The sequence below is a fragment of the Jaculus jaculus genome, chromosome X (genome assembly GCF_020740685.1).
Source record: "Jaculus jaculus isolate mJacJac1 chromosome X, mJacJac1.mat.Y.cur, whole genome shotgun sequence".
Lineage (NCBI taxonomy): Eukaryota > Metazoa > Chordata > Mammalia > Rodentia > Dipodidae > Jaculus > Jaculus jaculus.
The window spans coordinates 108525824-108544899 of NC_059125.1; the positions used below are offsets into that span (position 1 = coordinate 108525824).

At 38.3% G+C, this 19076-nt stretch overlaps 1 pseudogene; it reads left to right on the forward strand.

Moving 5' to 3' along the window:
* Nucleotides 1-14507: 14507 nt before the first annotated feature.
* LOC123456562 lies at nucleotides 14508-14828 on the forward strand (annotated as a pseudogene).
* Nucleotides 14829-19076: the final 4248 nt, after the last annotated feature.

Genomic DNA, 19076 nt, shown 5'->3' on the forward strand with positions numbered 1-19076 from the left:
GATAAAATGACAGGATCAGAAAGCTGCCTTGGAGCCCTGAGAGAAGTCCAAAACAATCCCTGGAATTTTAGGGGGGAAAAAGGGGATGGAGTTATTCTGTCCCACTGTGTTCCCCAGGGATAAGAAGTTCTGGGTTAGTCCCAGGAAGATGCTAAACCCTGGGGAAAATTGTCTTGCTCTCACATGCTGTGGCTGGGCAGCTCTCCCTAGCAAGGACAAAAGTAGGGGACTTCCTATAAGAAATTTGCAACTGCTGTTAAGTTTACTTTATCTCTCTGTGCTTCTATGGGACTACTAACAGACAACAGCCTCAGGATTTATGTTTAAGTTTGTAAGTTCTCAATACTGAGTTTGTAAGGAAATTTCTAAAATTTCGAATAATATTCCAAACTGCTTTCATATTTTTAAAAAAAAAATGTTTCAGGATATTCTGGGTAAATAGTATAAATCAAGCCTGCTCTACTCTTCTATAAAAAGCTAATTCAAAAAGCCTTTTGAGAACAAGAAAAAAAACTTCAATGGTCATATTAAAAGTCTTATGGTAAGAACAACGTAAGTTTTTGTTGGTGGTTATGAGATGAACTGACCAAGGAAGATGAATTGGAAAAAAAACTTAAATGTTGGATATTCAATGTTTAATGAAAAAGATTTTTACATAGTGGTTACATAGATTGTACAGTGACAGTAAGTAGATAATGGTGTCAGTAAAGTATGTATATGAAGGTACTCATGTAAGCTTAAACAGAAGGTTAAAGACAAATTTGATTAACTAAATCTTAAAGTACTTGATTACAAACTTCTTGATATTTAAAATGACTATTAGCCTAGGGATTACACCAGACTAACAAAGGATGGTCCTGCCTGGTAGCAGGTTGTTATGATATTAAGGCTGTAATCTTAAAACTTTAACTCATTGATGTTAATCTGGTCATGATAATGGTTATGAAAGACTGTCTTTAGAGTACTCAACCAAGTTGGCTAGGCTCCTGAACTTGTCAACCTTTTAACTAAATTTTAATATTGAAATTGGCTCAATAATATTTAATTCTCTCCTAAAATTATTATATCTAAAACCCTGCCTCAAAAAAATCACAGAGAAGTATTTAGTCTCTTTTCCTATTTTATAAGGCAAATAGACCACATATGGAGACAACAAACAGCATTTATCTGTCATACACTGGGAAATTATTTACTTCATGGTGAACAGTAAAAGAAAATTCCAAAAGTTGTCCTCACTGGTTATGTTTACCTTATAGTTATTGATTTGTACTAGTATGATCTCTCCTTTATATGTCTTATTAAAGGAGGAATATCACTAGGGACAGATCTCAGACCCCCATCCTAGCATGTAAAACAATTTAGAGTTTTACCTGTTTGTATTGCTGATGTGGAGGGTGCTGGTTGTTCAAAGGTGTCTCTTTGTTCAGATTTATACAAGTAAACCAGACTCTCCTGCCACTGGTAGTGCTTACTCAAATTTATAACACAAGAGGACCCACATACCCTCAGGAAATTGGGCCCATACTCATCAGCCAAGGGGTATAGATCATCACACCAGAGTCAAGGGGACAATGTCCTCAGCTGGTCATAACAGCTAACAGGTTACCAGGAACCCAGAGGATCCCTTCCAGGTCAAGCTCCAGAGGACACCTGCCCCTAACAAGGACATTACAGTCCTACTCTAGTCACTCTAGAAGCTGACTAGTCTATGCATGGCAGAAGCTTGAGGAATTCCACATGAGATATCAAAAAAAAAATGCTTTGGATCATATAGAGTATACAAGCTAACTGTCATGTCCACCTTCTGTAAATCAGCTGCCCCCTTGCTTGTATAAAAAATTGTTTTCTTCTTCACTTTGCCTCACCACTACAATTACTGCCATCTCTGGACCCATAATTTTGTAACTTTTAGGATTGATCGTAGGTCCCTGCATTTCAAATGCTCTAATCACGTTTATCCAACAGAAAATTTCCTCAGTAAAATCAATGGTCATTAGATCCCAATACCAGTCAGTTCCCATGGGAGAGTCAAAGGTTTGACTTGGTGTACCAACTCAAGGGGAGAATGTAATGGATAAGTGAATAAGGGAATGGGATGTATAAGGAAATGTAACCTTTGTTAGGTGATCTGGTGCCTTGCAAATGTTACCCTTTGGTATGCCGGATGTGGTACCTTACAAATGTGACCTTTGGTATGAAAAATGATACTGGTCATCTTCTTCCTTGAGTGAGAAACCACTAACTGTTTTTCTTTCCCTTTTTTTTTTCCTCTACTTTTGTAACTAGGCTTAGCTTGTGACTGTTGTCACATAGTTGTTTAGCAATATAAAGTAAACTTTGTCTTTATATCCCCTGACCATAGGGAATTCAGCAGTTCCCAGCTTGAAGTATAGTCCTGGCCAGAAATAAATACCTCTATTAATTAATATAATATTTGTGTCAAACTGGTGAATCTCTGAGTGACCCCAGACCCATTCAAGTTTGAAGCATATAATTCTTGGATCAAAATACATTCCCCTCAGAAGTGCTTCTCTGATACCCCAAATTCAATGATTTTTACTATTGTGACTTTATGCATTTTATACATCTTCTTTTATTAGTGACACTTTTTCTAATGTGTAATTTTTTGTATGCCTACAGACTTTTAATTCATTCTTAATATCTACTATACCATGCCTGCAGGTCTACTTCCATTGGTTTTGCCTAGTACTTGGTTAGTTTTACACTGTTAAAATATAAGCATTTCTATAGCTGAGGACATTTCCCATATCTGTGTATTGTTCTTCTTTTTATTTATTTATTTGAGAGTGACAGACAGAGAGAAAGAGGCAGATAAAGATAGAGAATGGGCGCACCAGGGCTTCCAGCCACTGCAAATGAACTCCAGATGCGTGAGCCCCCTTGTGCTTCTGGCTAACGTGGGTTGTGGGGAATGGAGCCTCGAACCAGGGTTCAGTCTCTCCAAACACTGGACTTCCTTAAAGATACAACCTGTGATTCTAGGTGGACTTTCACATTTCTAGGAATCCCACCTATATATTCTTTTCTTCTCATAAAATCTATATTAAAAATATTTTATGACTTCCCTATAATAAAAGCTTTCTAAAATTTATCCTCTTGTGTGTGTGTTTCACTGTTGAAATTCTTAAAACAAGAACCTGGTAGGCCCCTGGCTCATTGGAAGCTGTGTGTGACTGAATTTACAATACTCAAGTTCCCCAAAGACCAAGAGAAACTTCTGTGCTCTCATCCACACTGAAAATTTCTGTGTGGTATTATTATGTCTAAAAACTGATTCCTTGTTATTAGTTAATAAGCTTGTTCTCATCAAGAAATTCCTATACAAAATAAGCGCAGTGGCACCCAACCCAGAGATTGGGAAGTTGAGGCAGAAGGTACCCAAATTTGATGCAATCATTTATCTCCCTCCTATTATGATACCCCCTCCATCCAGGTGGCTGCAGATAAAAGATACAAGTTTAATTTTAACACTTGTGTCAATGGGGGTACATACATTCAAACTACCACAAGTACTCTAACAATATAAAGAAGAATATAGAGGGTATAGACAAGGCAGGAAGTTTAAAATATTCTACTACTTTCTTCGGAGGGAAATTGCTAGCTAGCACTTTGCTGTCATGTGTTGCTGCTGTTGTTGCTGCTGCTCCTTCTCCTTCTCCTCATTCTTCTTCTTTTCTCACTGTAGTCCAAGCTGAACTGGAATTCACTATATATTCTCAGTGTACCTTCAAACTCACAGAGCTGGGATTAAAGGCATGCATTATCACTTTCAGGTCCATCACTGAATTTAGTGAGGTGTTTTTCAACTAGACTGGCTTATACCTACCTTGGCAATTTTCTTATCTCCATCCCACTCAGCATTTACCCACTGAGCCATCTTCTGGAGTCTCACAGTTTTTGATGACTTTCTTGTTTTATTTGATTTATTTTTATTTGAGAGAAAGAGAAAGACAGAGATTGAGAATGGGTATGCCAGGGCCTCTAGCCACTGCAAACAAACTCCAGACACATGCGCCATCTTGTGCATGTGGCTTATGTGGGACCTAGAGAATCAAATTAGCTTTCTTAAGCTTTGCAGGCAAGCACCTTAACAGTTAAGTCGTCTAGCCAGCCCAGTTTTTTATGACTTCAAATTGATTGTCTACTTCTCAGCTACTTGGAAAGCAGACAAAGAATAATCACTTGAAATCAGGAGGTCCAAGCCAAATGGACAAGATAGTCAGACTTCATCTCTAAAATATAAAAATCAGGTTAAAATTACATATAATTTTGCAAAATATCTGGAATGTTTTAATTACAATCAGTGAAAATATTCTCCTCCTGTAACAAACTATATGCTGCCCTCTTTTTACTTTTTGAAAAATGATTATGGATATTAAAATATTTTTGATAAAATTTTTTACTATCTGCCAGTACAGTCATGGGAATGCTCCAATTCAGCTAACCTCATACATCATAATTTTATATATGAAAAGAAAATTTCATTACACTTGTTTGTTCTTATGAGATTGTTCCATACATATACAAATACACATTGCAGTAGTATAAAAGGATGTCCTCCAGTAGATTCAGGAGTTTATTAAAGATTCTAACTTATTGAATTTACAGCTGCCTGGCTGGTGGAGGTGTCACTGTGTGCAGATCATAAGGTTCAGTCCTAATGAGTGTTTGATAGCAGATCTAAATGCCAGCCTATGATATAAAGAGTGTTGGAAGTCAGCCTGTGGTTCCAGGAGTGTACTTGCTTGTTGTGCTGAGAATGGTATTTCTCTCTGTGTGGACCTGTAAAGGGGTCCAACTTCTTCCACCATTATAGAACTTCCTCTGGATTTGTAAGCTTCAATAAATCCCTTCCACAAATAACCTGTACCTGGCTTGTCAGGTAATCCCAGCAACCTGAAGCTCACTAAAGCAGAATTGCTACCAGAGTGTGGGGTGTTGCTGTATGATGAATCAGACCAAGTGGATTTCGGTTTTTTGGAACTTTTGTTTTGAAGGAATAGCCATTGACTTGGTGCTTGCAACAACTGAAGATGGCATCCAGAGCCATAAACCAACTTTTATTGACTATTCTGGTCAGAATTTGAAAATGCTAAGTGCAGGGATGGAGAGATCGCTCAGCAATTAAGATGCTTGTCTGAAAATGCTCAATCCACAGAGAATTTTATTCAGAGGAAGGAAAAACAGCAAAGAACTTTGTTGGAACTGGGCTATTGGCATAAGGTCTGTCTGCATTATGCTGCACATGCCTAGAGTCTGTGATCAAGGATAAATTTGGAATAGACAGATATGCTTGGACAAAGATATGTAACTGAGAAATTTAATATTTAAAGTTAGAAAAATTCAAGCAACTTTAAAATTATGGGCACTGAGACTGGTTACTGAAGCTTCTATTGTTAGGGAAATAGTATCATGATTATGGATGTCCCAACTGCTTTACATTGAAACAATGGAAGGGAAGCTTGAGGAAAGACTGAATGTAAAAATGCAAACTCTTTTGGAAGGAGTTCACTGAAATGAAGGAACCTACTCTTCAAGGTCACAATTTATTTCATCCCTAAAATAAGAATTTGGCTGTGTCTTGCACATCTGGTATTGATTTCAGAAACATGAAAAATGTGTGAAATGGGTCATGAACTGCACACTGTAGCAGAAGCTGCTGCTGAGATATAGCCTCAGACAGGGAAAGATGGCCCTAATAAAAGAGACCAGTGAAGCCACTGGAAGATAGACCATGGTTTGTATGGAGACCCAAAGATATTTTGGACATACCAGGGCAGGGCAAGGGCTACCATGGAGCACTGTCGGATAGGAATAGAAATTTTCCCTGGCTATTCAGCCAAGATGAAGGGACAAATTGGAGAACCCAGAGACTGTCACTCACTGCTTAAGATATTGGACATCACGTGCAGATGCTTAATGCTTGTTTGATGGTTATTGAGTTTGAATTTGTCTGGTCTCACCTTGTTATGTCTTATAGCAGTTGAAAATGTTTAGTCTGTGCCTTTATATGTTGAAAATGTATAAATTGTTTTGATTTTAAAGGACTCCCACCTAAGAGACAGTCATACATCTCAGATGAAAGTTGAGACTTTAGCACTATCATAAGTCGGTAAAGACTATGGGGAACTTTGCATTTGGAATGAATACAGTTTACACTGTGAGATGGTTATGAATCTATTGTGGGCTAGGGGAAGAATGTGGTTTGGGCATTGATCTAAATTCCAGCCTAAGATAAACAGAATGTCTGAGCTCTGCCTGGGAATCCTTGAGTATGCTTTCTTATGTTGCCAATAGTGGTATTACTCCCTGCATGGACCTGTAAAAGGGAGTCATCTTCTTATGGCATTATTGAACTTCCTCTGAATCTGTAAGCTTTAATAAAACCCTTCTTCCTCTCATAGACTGCGAAGGTTGATGGTTCATCACAGCAACATGAAGCTGACTACGCCACATGTATATTGTGACTGTATGCAATTTGGCTTATAAGAGGCACTTCTTGTTTTAGCAATTGTTCCTGTTCCTTCCATTTCTTGCTAGCATTGTGATTATCACAGTATAAAATTCATCTTAACCATGAATAATAAAATAAATGAAAATGAGATCTCATTTTTGTTTTATTTTATTTTTTCTTATTTGAAGACACTACCATTAATTGGCTATGCAAATCAATCAGTCTCTTTATCTCTTCATAGTTATTAGTTTGTAAGTACCTAGAGGCCACTTTTCTACTACGAACACATTACAAATATTTTTTGACATGTAACTGTCAATTTGTTCATGATATTTTAATTATCTATTTTTAAATATTTATTCATTAGAGAGAGATAACAGGTCTCCTGCCATTGCAAACAAGTTCAAGACTCATGTGCAACTCTATGGATCTGGTTTATATGGGTACTGGAGAATCAAACTCAGTCTGTCAGTCTTTTTATTTTTAATTAATTAATTTATTTATTTGAGAGCGACAGACACAGAGAGAAAGACAGATAGAGGGAGAGAGAGAGAATGGGCATGCCAGGGCTTCCAGCCTCTGCAAACGAACTCCAGATGCGTGCGCCCCCTGTGCATCTGGCTAACGTGGGACCTGGGGAACCAAGCCTCGAACCGGGGTCCTTAGGCTTCACAGGCAAGCGCTTAACCACTAAGCCATCTCTCCAGGCCAGTCTGCCAGTCTTTATAAGCAATCACTGAGCCATCTCTTCAACCCTATTCATGGAATTGTAAATCTACAGGAAGTTTTTTAAAATCAAGATATTTTCCATATCTTATCATTGGACTATCAATACTATAAAAAGCCATATGTCCTTAAAATTACTTAAAAATATACTTTGCCAACACTCCTTCTCAAATTTTAAGGTAACAAGTTGTAAAAACATGCGATTTAGGTTTGAATAATCTTTCTGAAGTAAAAATGCAATATGTAAATATCAGTTAAAATATTGTAAACCTTCTTTTAACTATGTTGTGTTTAACCTCATTATAATCATGCAGGAGCTTTTAAAAGTAAAGAGCCCTTGCTCTCAGTGGTGGACATTTGAGTTTATATAGTATGGGGTAAATTCAGACATTAGCATTTGTAAAAGTTCACCACATGATGAAAACCATGATATCATTGTTTAGAGCAATGCTTTTAAATACATAACAATACTTAAAACAAAAGATAAGCCACAAAAAAAAAAACAGCAAGCAGGATGGAAATTAGAGTTGTACCTTTATGTGTAACCTATGGCTTCCCTGGGAGACCTTTCCATGGTTTTTATTACACCTGAAAGTCTAAGAGACAGCAGATCATGCTTTTGTCAAATAATTTGAAGAGAAAACACAGAAAATAAAAAAAAAATGGATTTGCTGTTTACTAGCTAAAATGCATTAAATAGACACAAACATGTTTATACATACCATGCATAGGAATTCTATTGTCTGGCATTAGCTTGAAGAGGAGATAATACTATGAAACTTGGCTTTTGTTATGAGAAAGTGTTTTCTTGACCAGCAGGAAGGTCAGAAGCTAAATTTTAAAGTTTGTATCCGCAGTAGGATTGCTTGTTATTTGAAGAACTTTCAAGAAGTGAAAAATAGAAGAAGGGTATACAGTTCTTTTCAGAGGGAATTATGTTCTCTGTGTTCAGGGGAAGGAGGATTTTGAAGTTGAGACATCATTGAACAAATGAGTTGGCCTCTGCACATGTGCATTCTTGAAAAGCTGCTTATAAAATATAATCATTAGTGAAATAGCTCGAGGTAGTTCTTGGAAGACAACTAGATGAATGTATTTCTGTATTTGTCTAAGTTTTATCTGATTTCTATGGAGTTCAAGATACACAACAGAATACTATGGCACCATCCTATGTGAGGAAACACAGGAAACAAGAAGTAAATTTGGAACTTCCACTGTCTGTTTTTCCAAAGAAATGCCACAAAGTGGTTGTACAAATGGGCAAAAATTATGTTTAGGGCCATTTCAGAAATTGTTGGCAGATCAACTAGAGATAGCAACAGGGAAGAATTTGTTCATTAAGATCTTCCACCACATAACCAAAATTTTCACCAAATCTGAGGACACAAGCACCATGTTAGAAAAGAAATGCATGTTGAGAGCATCCTCAAGCCCATGTACAACATTTTAAGAAGGACCAATTTTGAAATGCTTTATAGACAATGGAATACAGTTATGGATCAGTGGGAAAGCACCTGTTGTTAAGCATGCACAAGGCCTCAAGTTCAATCAACATATGTAAAAATAAACCTTATAGAGAACTGTTTCATTATGATTAATTATATATATACATATTTCTTATAAGATTCATTTTTAAATTTTTTTGTTTAATTTTATTTATTTATTTTAGAACTAAAGACAGAGAGAGAAAGATAATGGGCACATCAGGGCCTCCAGCCACTGAAAATGATCTCCAGATGCATGTGCCACTTTGTGCATCTGTCTTACTTGGATCCTGGGGAATCAAGCCTCGAACCGTGGTCCTTAGGTTTCACAGGCAAGTGCTTAATGGCTAAGCCATCTCTTCAGCCCCATAAGATTCATTTTTAATGAGCTGTGTAACAGTATAAAACTTCTAATGTATTTTACATATAATCCTTAGGTTGTTATAAGGTGTTATTATTCCAGAAATCAGAAACAATATATCTGTTATGTGTGTTTAAATCATTTGAGTTTTGTTTTTAAAATTTTGTCTTGAAATAAAGAAAAGATTGAGCAAAATTAAATTTTCTGGGTTTAAAAATTTTTGAACTTTTTTGGGGGGTTTATAAAAGCCCTTTTATAAAGCCATTTTTAAACAAAACAAAAAGTTTACAAAAGGAAAAAAGATACAGAAAAAGAATAACTTGCTTCTTGTGTCCCCTAAAGAGAAAAACATAAAGGGGACAATGCCAACATGCTCAACAATAAGGGTTTCTTTTCCTTATTCTTTAAGACAAAACACAAGCAAAGGGTACATATAGTTAAAACCAAGCTCAGGGGCAGACACGCAGTCCTGGAAGTCCTTCAATAGAAGCAAAGCAGGAGGTTTTTGTTTTTCCTATGAGACACACAAGAGACTGACTGGGATATGTAAAAATTAAGTGTCTACCAATGCATATTGCATCTGTAATTTACGAACATGGTTGACAAAATCATGTCCACTTCATCTCCATTTCATTTAAGTTAAAGGAAAAAAGAAAAAAAACCTTTTTAAATAAAGTGGTTACATTCAAACTTAACTTCCTTAGCACGCTGCTGATCAGCACTGTTAAGGTATTAACGCCCAACCCTCTGTGGTGTCTGATCTCTGCAGCATGGACACAGGGATGTCCCATCCGCTAGACTAAAGTAGTGAAGCAGGCTCCTCCTTTACCCTTCCTGCTGGGAACATCAGAGAGCACAGACTCAAATCAAGGAAGGCGGGGAATGTTGAGCTGACAAAGGAAGTCTAACAGGTGAGTCAAGGCAAAGGATTGAGAACTTGGCTGCTGCCTAACCCGGCGAGTCTTAAGTCTTGTGGGAATTAAGTGTAAGGTTTGCCGCAACACGTTCAAGGTAAACAGACTAAGTAGAGCTCTTATTTACGAATCTTGAAACAAATACTTCTGGAGAAAAAAAAAAAATTCACTAATTTCCAGAAGACAAAAGTTTAATTGCCAGACGTATACAAACACACGCTCGCACACACCCATACCCACACAACACTTCAGGGGTCTGTGTACATATTATTGTTTTTTAGGGCATAAGCTGATTATTATACCTCCACACCCCACCAAAAAAGGAACCAAAAAAAAATCCCAATTTACCCTCCCCCCCCATAATCTAGAAAACCCTCCCTCACCCCTGATATGCCAAGTGTCTGCACAACAGTGGTGTTCTACAGCCACAGAGCATGCTCAGATGTCACCAGATCAGATATCCCATTGGCATGGCAACAGGTAGGTATATGGGATTCTTCCCCAATAGTGGTTATTACAATCAGCACCACTGTGAAATGTGTGAATTAGGCTTTGAACTAGAGTGTAAATTATGAATTTGATATTCAAAAAGAATTATGTATTGAGCCTATCCAACTCAAAGGGAAAAGGAGATTGCAACTTGGCTTACTGCCAGCTTGACATCCCAAGTTAAAACAATGAACTTCTCTCCACAGTTAAGCAAGCTGCTTTTTCCACAGAAAAAACAGCATTCTACTAAAGAGCAAACCAGCCTTTTCACCTTCCCTACCCTCTGGCAGGAAGACGTAGTGCTTCCATTTGCCTCCTCAGTCTAAGCACAGGGAGCAGAGCGCAGGCACCTTCCTCCTCCAAAGTCCCAGCAAAGCCACCGCTGATGCACATGGACAGCACTCACCCGGCAATGGTGGCCACGCTCTTCAGAAGTGTTCTCTGTGCCCCTGGCACTAAATTCTGCTCCTGCCTTTCTAACTCCCCCAGCAGCGCCTAAACTACTCCCTGACCCAACCTGTACTCAAAAATCCAACTTGTTACTTGAACATTCGTGGACGTAAGTATTTTAAAAAAGCATCAGCGGGTCATGGTGGCACTAATACCAGCACTATGGAAGTGGAGGCAGAGGATTTCCCAGCTGGGGCTAAATAGTTTAAAAAACTCAAGTTTAGTTTAGTTCATCATATCCACAAGTATCAAAATTCTTACTGCTGGGCGTGGTGGCACACACTTTTAAATCCCAGCACTCAGGAGGCAGAGGTAGGAGGATCGCTGTGAGTTCAAGGCAATCCTGGCACTACAGAGCAAGTTTCAGGTCAGCGAGGGCTAGAGTGAAAAAAAAGTTAAAACAAAAACAAAAGTTACAACCTCAAATTTCTCTTGATGTTATCTCTATGAAAATGTTATTTGAACCAGTACCAAGAGTAACTATTGAAGATCAAATGGGCAAACAAGTGTTGTTTTGTTTTGTTGTTTTGTTTTGGTTTTTTGGTGGTGGTGGTGGTGGTGGAGCACTATCAGAGCTTTAAGAGAACTCCATTACCTTTCTTGAAGATCAAAAAGATTTTCTCACACCTGCAATCCCAGCACTTGGGAGGCAGTAGCAGGAGGTTCAAGAGTTCAAGGCCAACTTGGCTACATAACAAATGCAAGGCTAGGCTGTGGCACATTAATAACATCATAAAACTCTAAAATTTTTGTGGATGTTTAAACTTTGATGTGTAGTGTCATATAAATTTGTAGCTATAGTCCAGAAAAATTATGGGTGTCTTATAGATGGAAACATTGTATATTAATGAAAAATATAATGCATCTCATGTGTGGAAAATCCAAAATGTTTTCTTTACATTTTTAAATATAATGCTATTTGATAACATAGTGATATCTTCTATATAAACCATTATATGTATGGATAAATCTAGATATCTGAAAACCATAAAAAATTCACAAATTTCTAATGGTATTATCATAAGTTACATCTTAGACTTATGTACACAGCATTATGTTATGTATATAATCTGATCATTTTCTGTTACAAACATAAATATGTACTTCAATGTTCCAGTGAATATAGACTCCTAATTTAAAACTGACTTTAGAGAATATTGATGATTTTATCTTAATAACTTCATAATGAATATACATTAGATGAAATATCTAATCTAAGAAAATGTAATTTTCAGTAACAATGAATTAATGTTGATTGAAAATTTTATCTTCCCCATAGCAAATTTCTCAACTTTGATATCATATCTATACTTCCATTTCATATGCAATAAAGCCCACAAACCATGCAAGTGCCTCTACATGTTACCAGAGTGCTTTAAGCTTTTAAAATGTTTTTAAATATTTTATTTGTATTTAGTTACTTGAAAGAGAAAGGGTTCAAGTGTTTCAGTGGGCACCAAGAGCAGAAAACAAATCAAAGTCCAAGCCACGACACTACAGAGGGGTTCTCCAAATCACAAAACTGAACAACTAGAGCACTACTAACAAAAAACTCAGTCACAGTCAGAAGCCTATTCCCTTGCCAAATGATCAGTGTCCATTTGTAGAACCTGACACACAAAGGTCAGGGAACAAAAAAAACCTCCCAGGACCTAAGACCCATCCCTAGTCCACCTATAAAGATTGGTAATCAACAAGTTTGCTTCTGCTGGAGGAATTACCGAAACTATTGTTACTGGGTACTTATATGGGAATTTGGGGCACCTCCAAAGGTGTTCCAGGTTCCTGTGTCCAGGAAGAAGGGGGACACAGTTGTTGCAGAACTGACGGTATATTATCAAAATAGTACTTTTGCAGTTCAGGGAATATAGCAGAAGAAGGGGTGGAAATATTGTTAGAGCCACAAATTAGGACATTATGCACAGAGACATTGCTTCTTCCCCATAACTAATGGCTCCTCCTACAATGTATGACACACAATCCCCACTGGGGATAACCAGGATCCCCAATGAGGAGGGTCCCTTTGGAGGGAGGAGCAGGGATGAGGGTAAGGATGGTACCAACATGTGCTGTTTATACACTGAGTATGTCCATAACAAACAAAAAAGAAAAATAATTTAAGAAGAAAAAAATAGCACATTTGCAAGAAGGGTGGAAGCAGGCTAGAGAAGAGAGCATGTTTAGTAGCTCCAACGGCAAATGTACAAAAGCTGGGAGCTTTCATGTCACATAGACTTTGGGGTCATTTGCATAGTACACATGCTCAACCTGTTACATGTAGCTGCATATATAACTTCTGAAATTGCATGTATCATTAACACCTTAAATATTCACCTAAATATGTGCATTTTTGTGTTATAATAAGTCACAGGTCAACTTCAGACACTATGGAGTGTGTCTTCACCAGAGACACTCGTCAATTCTAGTAGGTCTCCACCAGGGTGTTTCTAGCCTTCCTCTTTGACAACTGCCTTGTCTCATGAGTTTATTATGAGCTTTTGTGTAAAACATTCTGGACTTCAGTCTCACCTCTACTGTTCTGCCTCACTTATGTTCATAAAACATTCCATCATAGTTTCTCTGCATCTTAAAAGAACTTAGGAAACAATTTGGTAAAGGAAATAGATTTATTTAGAGTTAGGATAAATTGGGAAGAAAAGGACTCTAATTTCCTTCCCACCAAATATAGGAAGTACCTAAAAATAAATCTTAAAGAAAAAGATGTGCACATCTGGAATGAAGAAAATTGCAAAATTTCAATAAGAAATAAATGATATAGATGAATTGAGAGATTACAAAAATAAATGTTATAAAGAGCTTATTTCTGCCCTAACTGATCTATAGAAGCTATGTACTTGTAATAAGAAGCCCAGAAGCATTCTTTGAGTAAAATTAAAAGATGATTCTTGGGCTAGAGAGATGGTTTAGCGGTTATGGCACTTGCTTGGAAAATCTAAAGCACAGGTTCAATTCTGCAGTACCCAGGTAAACCAGATGCACATGGTGGTGCATGCATCTGGAATTCATTTAAGGTGAGTAGAGGCCCTGTTGCACACATTCTCTCTCTCTCTCTCTCTCTCTCTCTCTCTCTCTCTCTCTCTCTCTCTCATAAATAAATAATGCTAAAACAGGAAATAAAGATAATTCTTCAATTCATACCTAAGAACAAAAGATCAGAAGCATATCATTGTGGAGAAAAAGAAGATATTTTGAGAATGTACCCTACTAGGTATTATGCTTCCTATAAGAATCAGTAATTTTAAAAGATTCATTTGTTTTAGACCTGGTGTTTATAAAATCTGTGGGAAGAGGGACTTTAGAAGAATTTTAAAAAGTATAAAAATATGTATTTTTATGGAAGCTACTATCTAGTTGTAGTGAGAAGGGCCAAATGAACACATAAAATTGCCAAAGCTGTATGCTGCTGCTACCTCTGAGCCTTGACTTTGCCATGTACTTTCCATCAGTTTGGTGGCTTTCACCCTGAGCCAGCATGATTTGGTCCTGTCCCATGCCCTGGCTCACATTCATTTCCAGCCCAGCCTTGGACCTTGCAGTCCTTGGCCCTGTCCTTATAGTTCAATTCTTCAGCAAGCAGCGCCAGCTTCATGCTCTTCTATCCCTTTTTCAATTCCTCTGCGGGCAAGAATGTGGCATGAAACTCAAGAATGACTTGTGCATCTGAGGATACCTGCATCTGTAGATTAGAGCCCTCCCTGTCAAAGGAACTGATGCCAGTGTCACCTACCCTGGGAAATGTCCTTGGGTTATCAGCGAGGAACTGCTTCATAGAGGATCAGTAGTTGGCTATGAGCAGTTGCCAGCAGACAGTGGGCACACAGTTGCTACAGGATATAGCGAGGAAGGAAGCTCTACCACAAACACAGAGATGGCTCCTGTTCCCTGTCTCCCGGGGACCTATAACTTAAGTTCCAGATATGGAGGTTTGTTTCTCACCCCACAATACTTGAGGAATGTGTGTGGGGGGGTGTGTAACAGTAATGGGCATTTTTATTAAATTGAATGGATGAGAAAAATAACAGTGGGAAGCAGCTATCTTCTGTTGAAAATAGGAAGAGGAGAAATCTGGGGAACTGCAGTGCCTGCCTTTCTCACTGATTCCCTGGATACTGTGGGAGTTTTCTAGGTCTTTCCAGGGAAATTTTTGATGTATTTGGGGGAATTGAAGGAATTTGTTTCCTACCTGGACTAAAATTTATAATGTAAATTTGGGGGGAGAAGCTGGCATATCCACAGACTTTATAAAAACAAAATCAGAAATGTCTTAATATATGCATGGAACAATGCTATAATACCTCTTTCCTTTTTTTTGTATACACATTGTCTGATTGAAATACTTCATGATAATAATGCCATTATGAAGCTTCCTCCTGTGTCTGCAATCCAAAATAAACCCTTTCTTCCCACAAGCAGGTCTTGGTCAGATGTTTTCTGCCATCAATGCGAAGCTGGCTGAAACTGTGTGTGTGTGTGCTCGCGTGTGTGTGCATGTGTGTGTGTGTGTGTGTGTGTGTGTGTGTGTGTGTTGGGGGGGCATGCCAATCTCTCATGCAGCTTCAAACAAACATCAGAAACTTTTGCATCATTTTGCATCTGGCTTTCATGAGCTGCTTGCAAATTGAACCCAGTCCAGCAGGACTTACAAGTAAGCATGTTTAACTGGGGAGCCATATTTCCCAGTGTCTCTCCTAAACAATAAAGTTGACAAGAACTCACAGGTATCCTGCTTCTGTCTCCTCAGTGCTGGGATTATTGGTGTACACCACCATGCCTACACTGACTTTCTGTACTGCATTGTTTCATATATTCCTGATGGAAGAAAGAGGTTGATTTGAATAGGTGTTGATGACAACTAATTCTATACGTTTTATTTTATGTATACATAAGTGGAATCATACCCATAGATAAAATTATGATTTTATACATTTCCAACAGAGCTCACCCTACATATTTCAATAAGGTCCATTATTAGAAGTCACAGAGTACATTCATATTGCAATATATCTCCTGGCTCATGTTATTTTGATACAAAATAAGTTAAAAGAATGGACAATAATGGTGCTTTTACAGGTAATAGATATATTCCATTATTACATATAATATTTGTAATTCATGCATCAAAATTATTTGGCAAGGGGCTGGAGAGATGAACTAGCAATTAAAGCACATGCCTGCAAAGCCTAAGGACCCAGGTTTGATTCTCAAGTTCTCCCACATAAGCCAGATGCACATGGTGGTGCATGCATCTGGAGTTCATTTGCAGTGGCTAGTGGCCCTGGCTTGCCCATTCTCTCCGTGTGTGTGTGTGTGTGTGTGTGTGTGTGTATGTGTGTGTGTGTGTGTGTGTGTGTCTAATGAAAAAATGAATCTTAAAAACAATCATTTGGGAAACTTTAAGTCTATTCACATTAAAACATTATTATTAGTTATGTACACAGTATGTATACAGTCATGTTGGTACCATCGTTAACCTCCTCCCTGTCCCACCTCCCTCCGCAGGAACCCTCCGTGTTGAGGAATGTGGGTCTTGCATTGTGGAGTTAGCCATCAGTTATGGATAAGAGTCAATGTCTCTGTGCATAATGATCCAACTTGTGGCTCAAACAATCTTTCCGTCCCCTTTTCCACAAATTTCCCTGAGCCATGTTGGGTTCAGTTTAGGTCTATGTCAGTGATGAGGTCTTGGGAGCCTCTGTGCTCTGAATATCTGGTTTGGTAGGAGTTGAGTGTTCTCTGTGTCTATCTGCTTCACCCTTGTGCTGGTACCAGGTTCACCCAGAAAGCAGCTCTCTTCCTCATTTCCCCAATTACTCTTGGTTTCAGCTGAGGCCCTTTTGAGGCAGGAAGGGCTAGTTCTGTCCTTAGGATCTGCGTCCATCTGAAAAAGAGAGGCAGATTCTCCAACGGAGAGTGGAGAGTGAAGTTAGCACCAGATAAATGGGATAACCTTTGTTATAAAACATTTTTTTTCTTTATTTTTGAGGTAGTGTCGGGCACTGCCAGGCACAGGCTGAAGACTTTAGGAGAGGGGCCTGAGCTTCCAGGCACAGCTAAGGACCCCTAGGCTATGGGAGGGCACTTCCTCTCCAAGCCTAGATCACCTCAACTTAAGCTCTGCCCATAGCCCTGTGACCTTTGGCCAGTTGCCTAGGAAACTCCTTATCAGCCAGCAAACAGCCTTCACACAGTCCTGAGACCCTAGATCACTTGACATCCTCCCCCCTGCCATTGCTTATGTGCTAGAATGATTGTCCCCAAATGCTAATTGGGCATCAGAAATGAATTTGGTACGTCACATCACATCCCCTTAGGGTTCTCCCCTCCACCCTCAGATGCTTATAAACCCATTTCACTGAAAATAAACTGAGGGAGATTTTCAACTATCTCCCAGGAGTGTTTCTCTCATCGTGTGCTCACCCACCCCGGGTTGCCTGGGTACCTTCAGGCGGGAGGGGGGGGGACCATGGCCAGGCCCCAGAGGACCCAGGAACCCACAAGGTAGTTTTCTCCATAGGCCAATTTGCCCTGGAAATCACTGTGTAGTTTCAGGCTGGCCTCAACCTCATGGCAATCCTCTTACTTTGCCTCCAAAGTGTTGTGATTAAAGGCATGAGTCACCATCCCTGGCCTCCATTAAAACTTTTTCAGCAAATTGTTAGTAGATTATTATAAGGTTATAAACTTAATAAGGAGCATCTATGAGAATATGCAGTTAACACTATCTCTTTAAAATCAGGAATAAGGTAAAAAACTGTTCTCTAACAACATATTAAAAGCTCTATCCATAACACTAAGGTAATAAAATGATAATGCATGCTTGAAACCAGGAGAAAATAAATCTCTCCTTACTTGCATATGACAAGACTTCATAGAAAAATTTCAAAAAATGAGGGGCTGAAGAGATGGCTTAGCAGTTGAGCGCTTGCCTATGAAGCCTAAGGACCCTAGTTTGAGACCCAATTCCCCAGGACCCAAGGAAACCAGATACATAAGGTGGCGCATGCATCTGAAGTTAGTTTGTAGTGGCTAGAGGCCCTGACACACCAATTCTCTTTCTATCTCTCTGCCTCTTTCTCTCTTGTTGCTCTCAAATAAATAAATAACAGATTTGCATATTTATAAAATTTGAAGTAAAAAATATTTTAAGCATTATTAAATGCATTCATCAAGATCTCTAGATGCATGATTGCCACACAAAACCAATCATATTTTATGTACGTTTATTAAAAATGCACAAACAAAAGTCAGATATGTACTATATTAAACTGCTACAAAAGTTAAATATTGAGGTATACCTTTAACAAACTATGTACAGGATATATATGGTAAAACTGCACAATGCTGGTGAAAAATTTTTCAATAGATAAAGCATATAAGTGCATATACAAGTGCTGCTCAAACCTTTAATTAGAGTAACTTCTTTGAACAGACTCCTGAGGAGGCTCAACATGCATTATAATGCTGACATTACCTGATTTTGAAATGTCTAGTGCTAAACAGGATGCATATGTTCAAAACCCCCTGCAAGCCTCAGGTTCAATTCCAAGGAGGGAGGGGAGAATGCAATTGTTAGAGGATGAGGAGGAGTGCTGTGGATGCTGTTTTTTGGATATGACAAGGCCACTGCATTCAAGAGCACATAGAGACTGTTTTAAATAATTTGCACAAGACCTGAACAACTTTAAACCCATGACTATTTTATCATACAAAGTGGAGGAAGAAATGAGCTCCAAATTTACCACTGTGGAGTTATTGAAAGTTACTAGTTGCTGGGGGTGCCAGAAATATTTTTATTAATGTGTAGCAACTGGTAGGTTCTACGTGGTCTAGTCAATAATCCCCCACCTATGCTTATGCAGGCAACCCTAATTAAATTCATCAGGTCACATGGAGACACATATACTTAGACACAACCATAAGGAAAAAGGCAACAATGTAAAAGAGGTACTAATAAGGAAGAAGAGGTTCAGTGGAAGGAAGTGGGAAGGAGACGTCAAAAGAAAGTAGTGTAAAGGCATTATGATCAAAATTACATACATAGTCAACAATGTGTATAAAATCTTAGAGGGAAAAAACGCAGAAGAGTGAAATCTATCAGAAAATAAAAAAAAAAAGAACAAAGAGAAAGAAAGGAAGGAAGGAAGAAAGAAATAAAG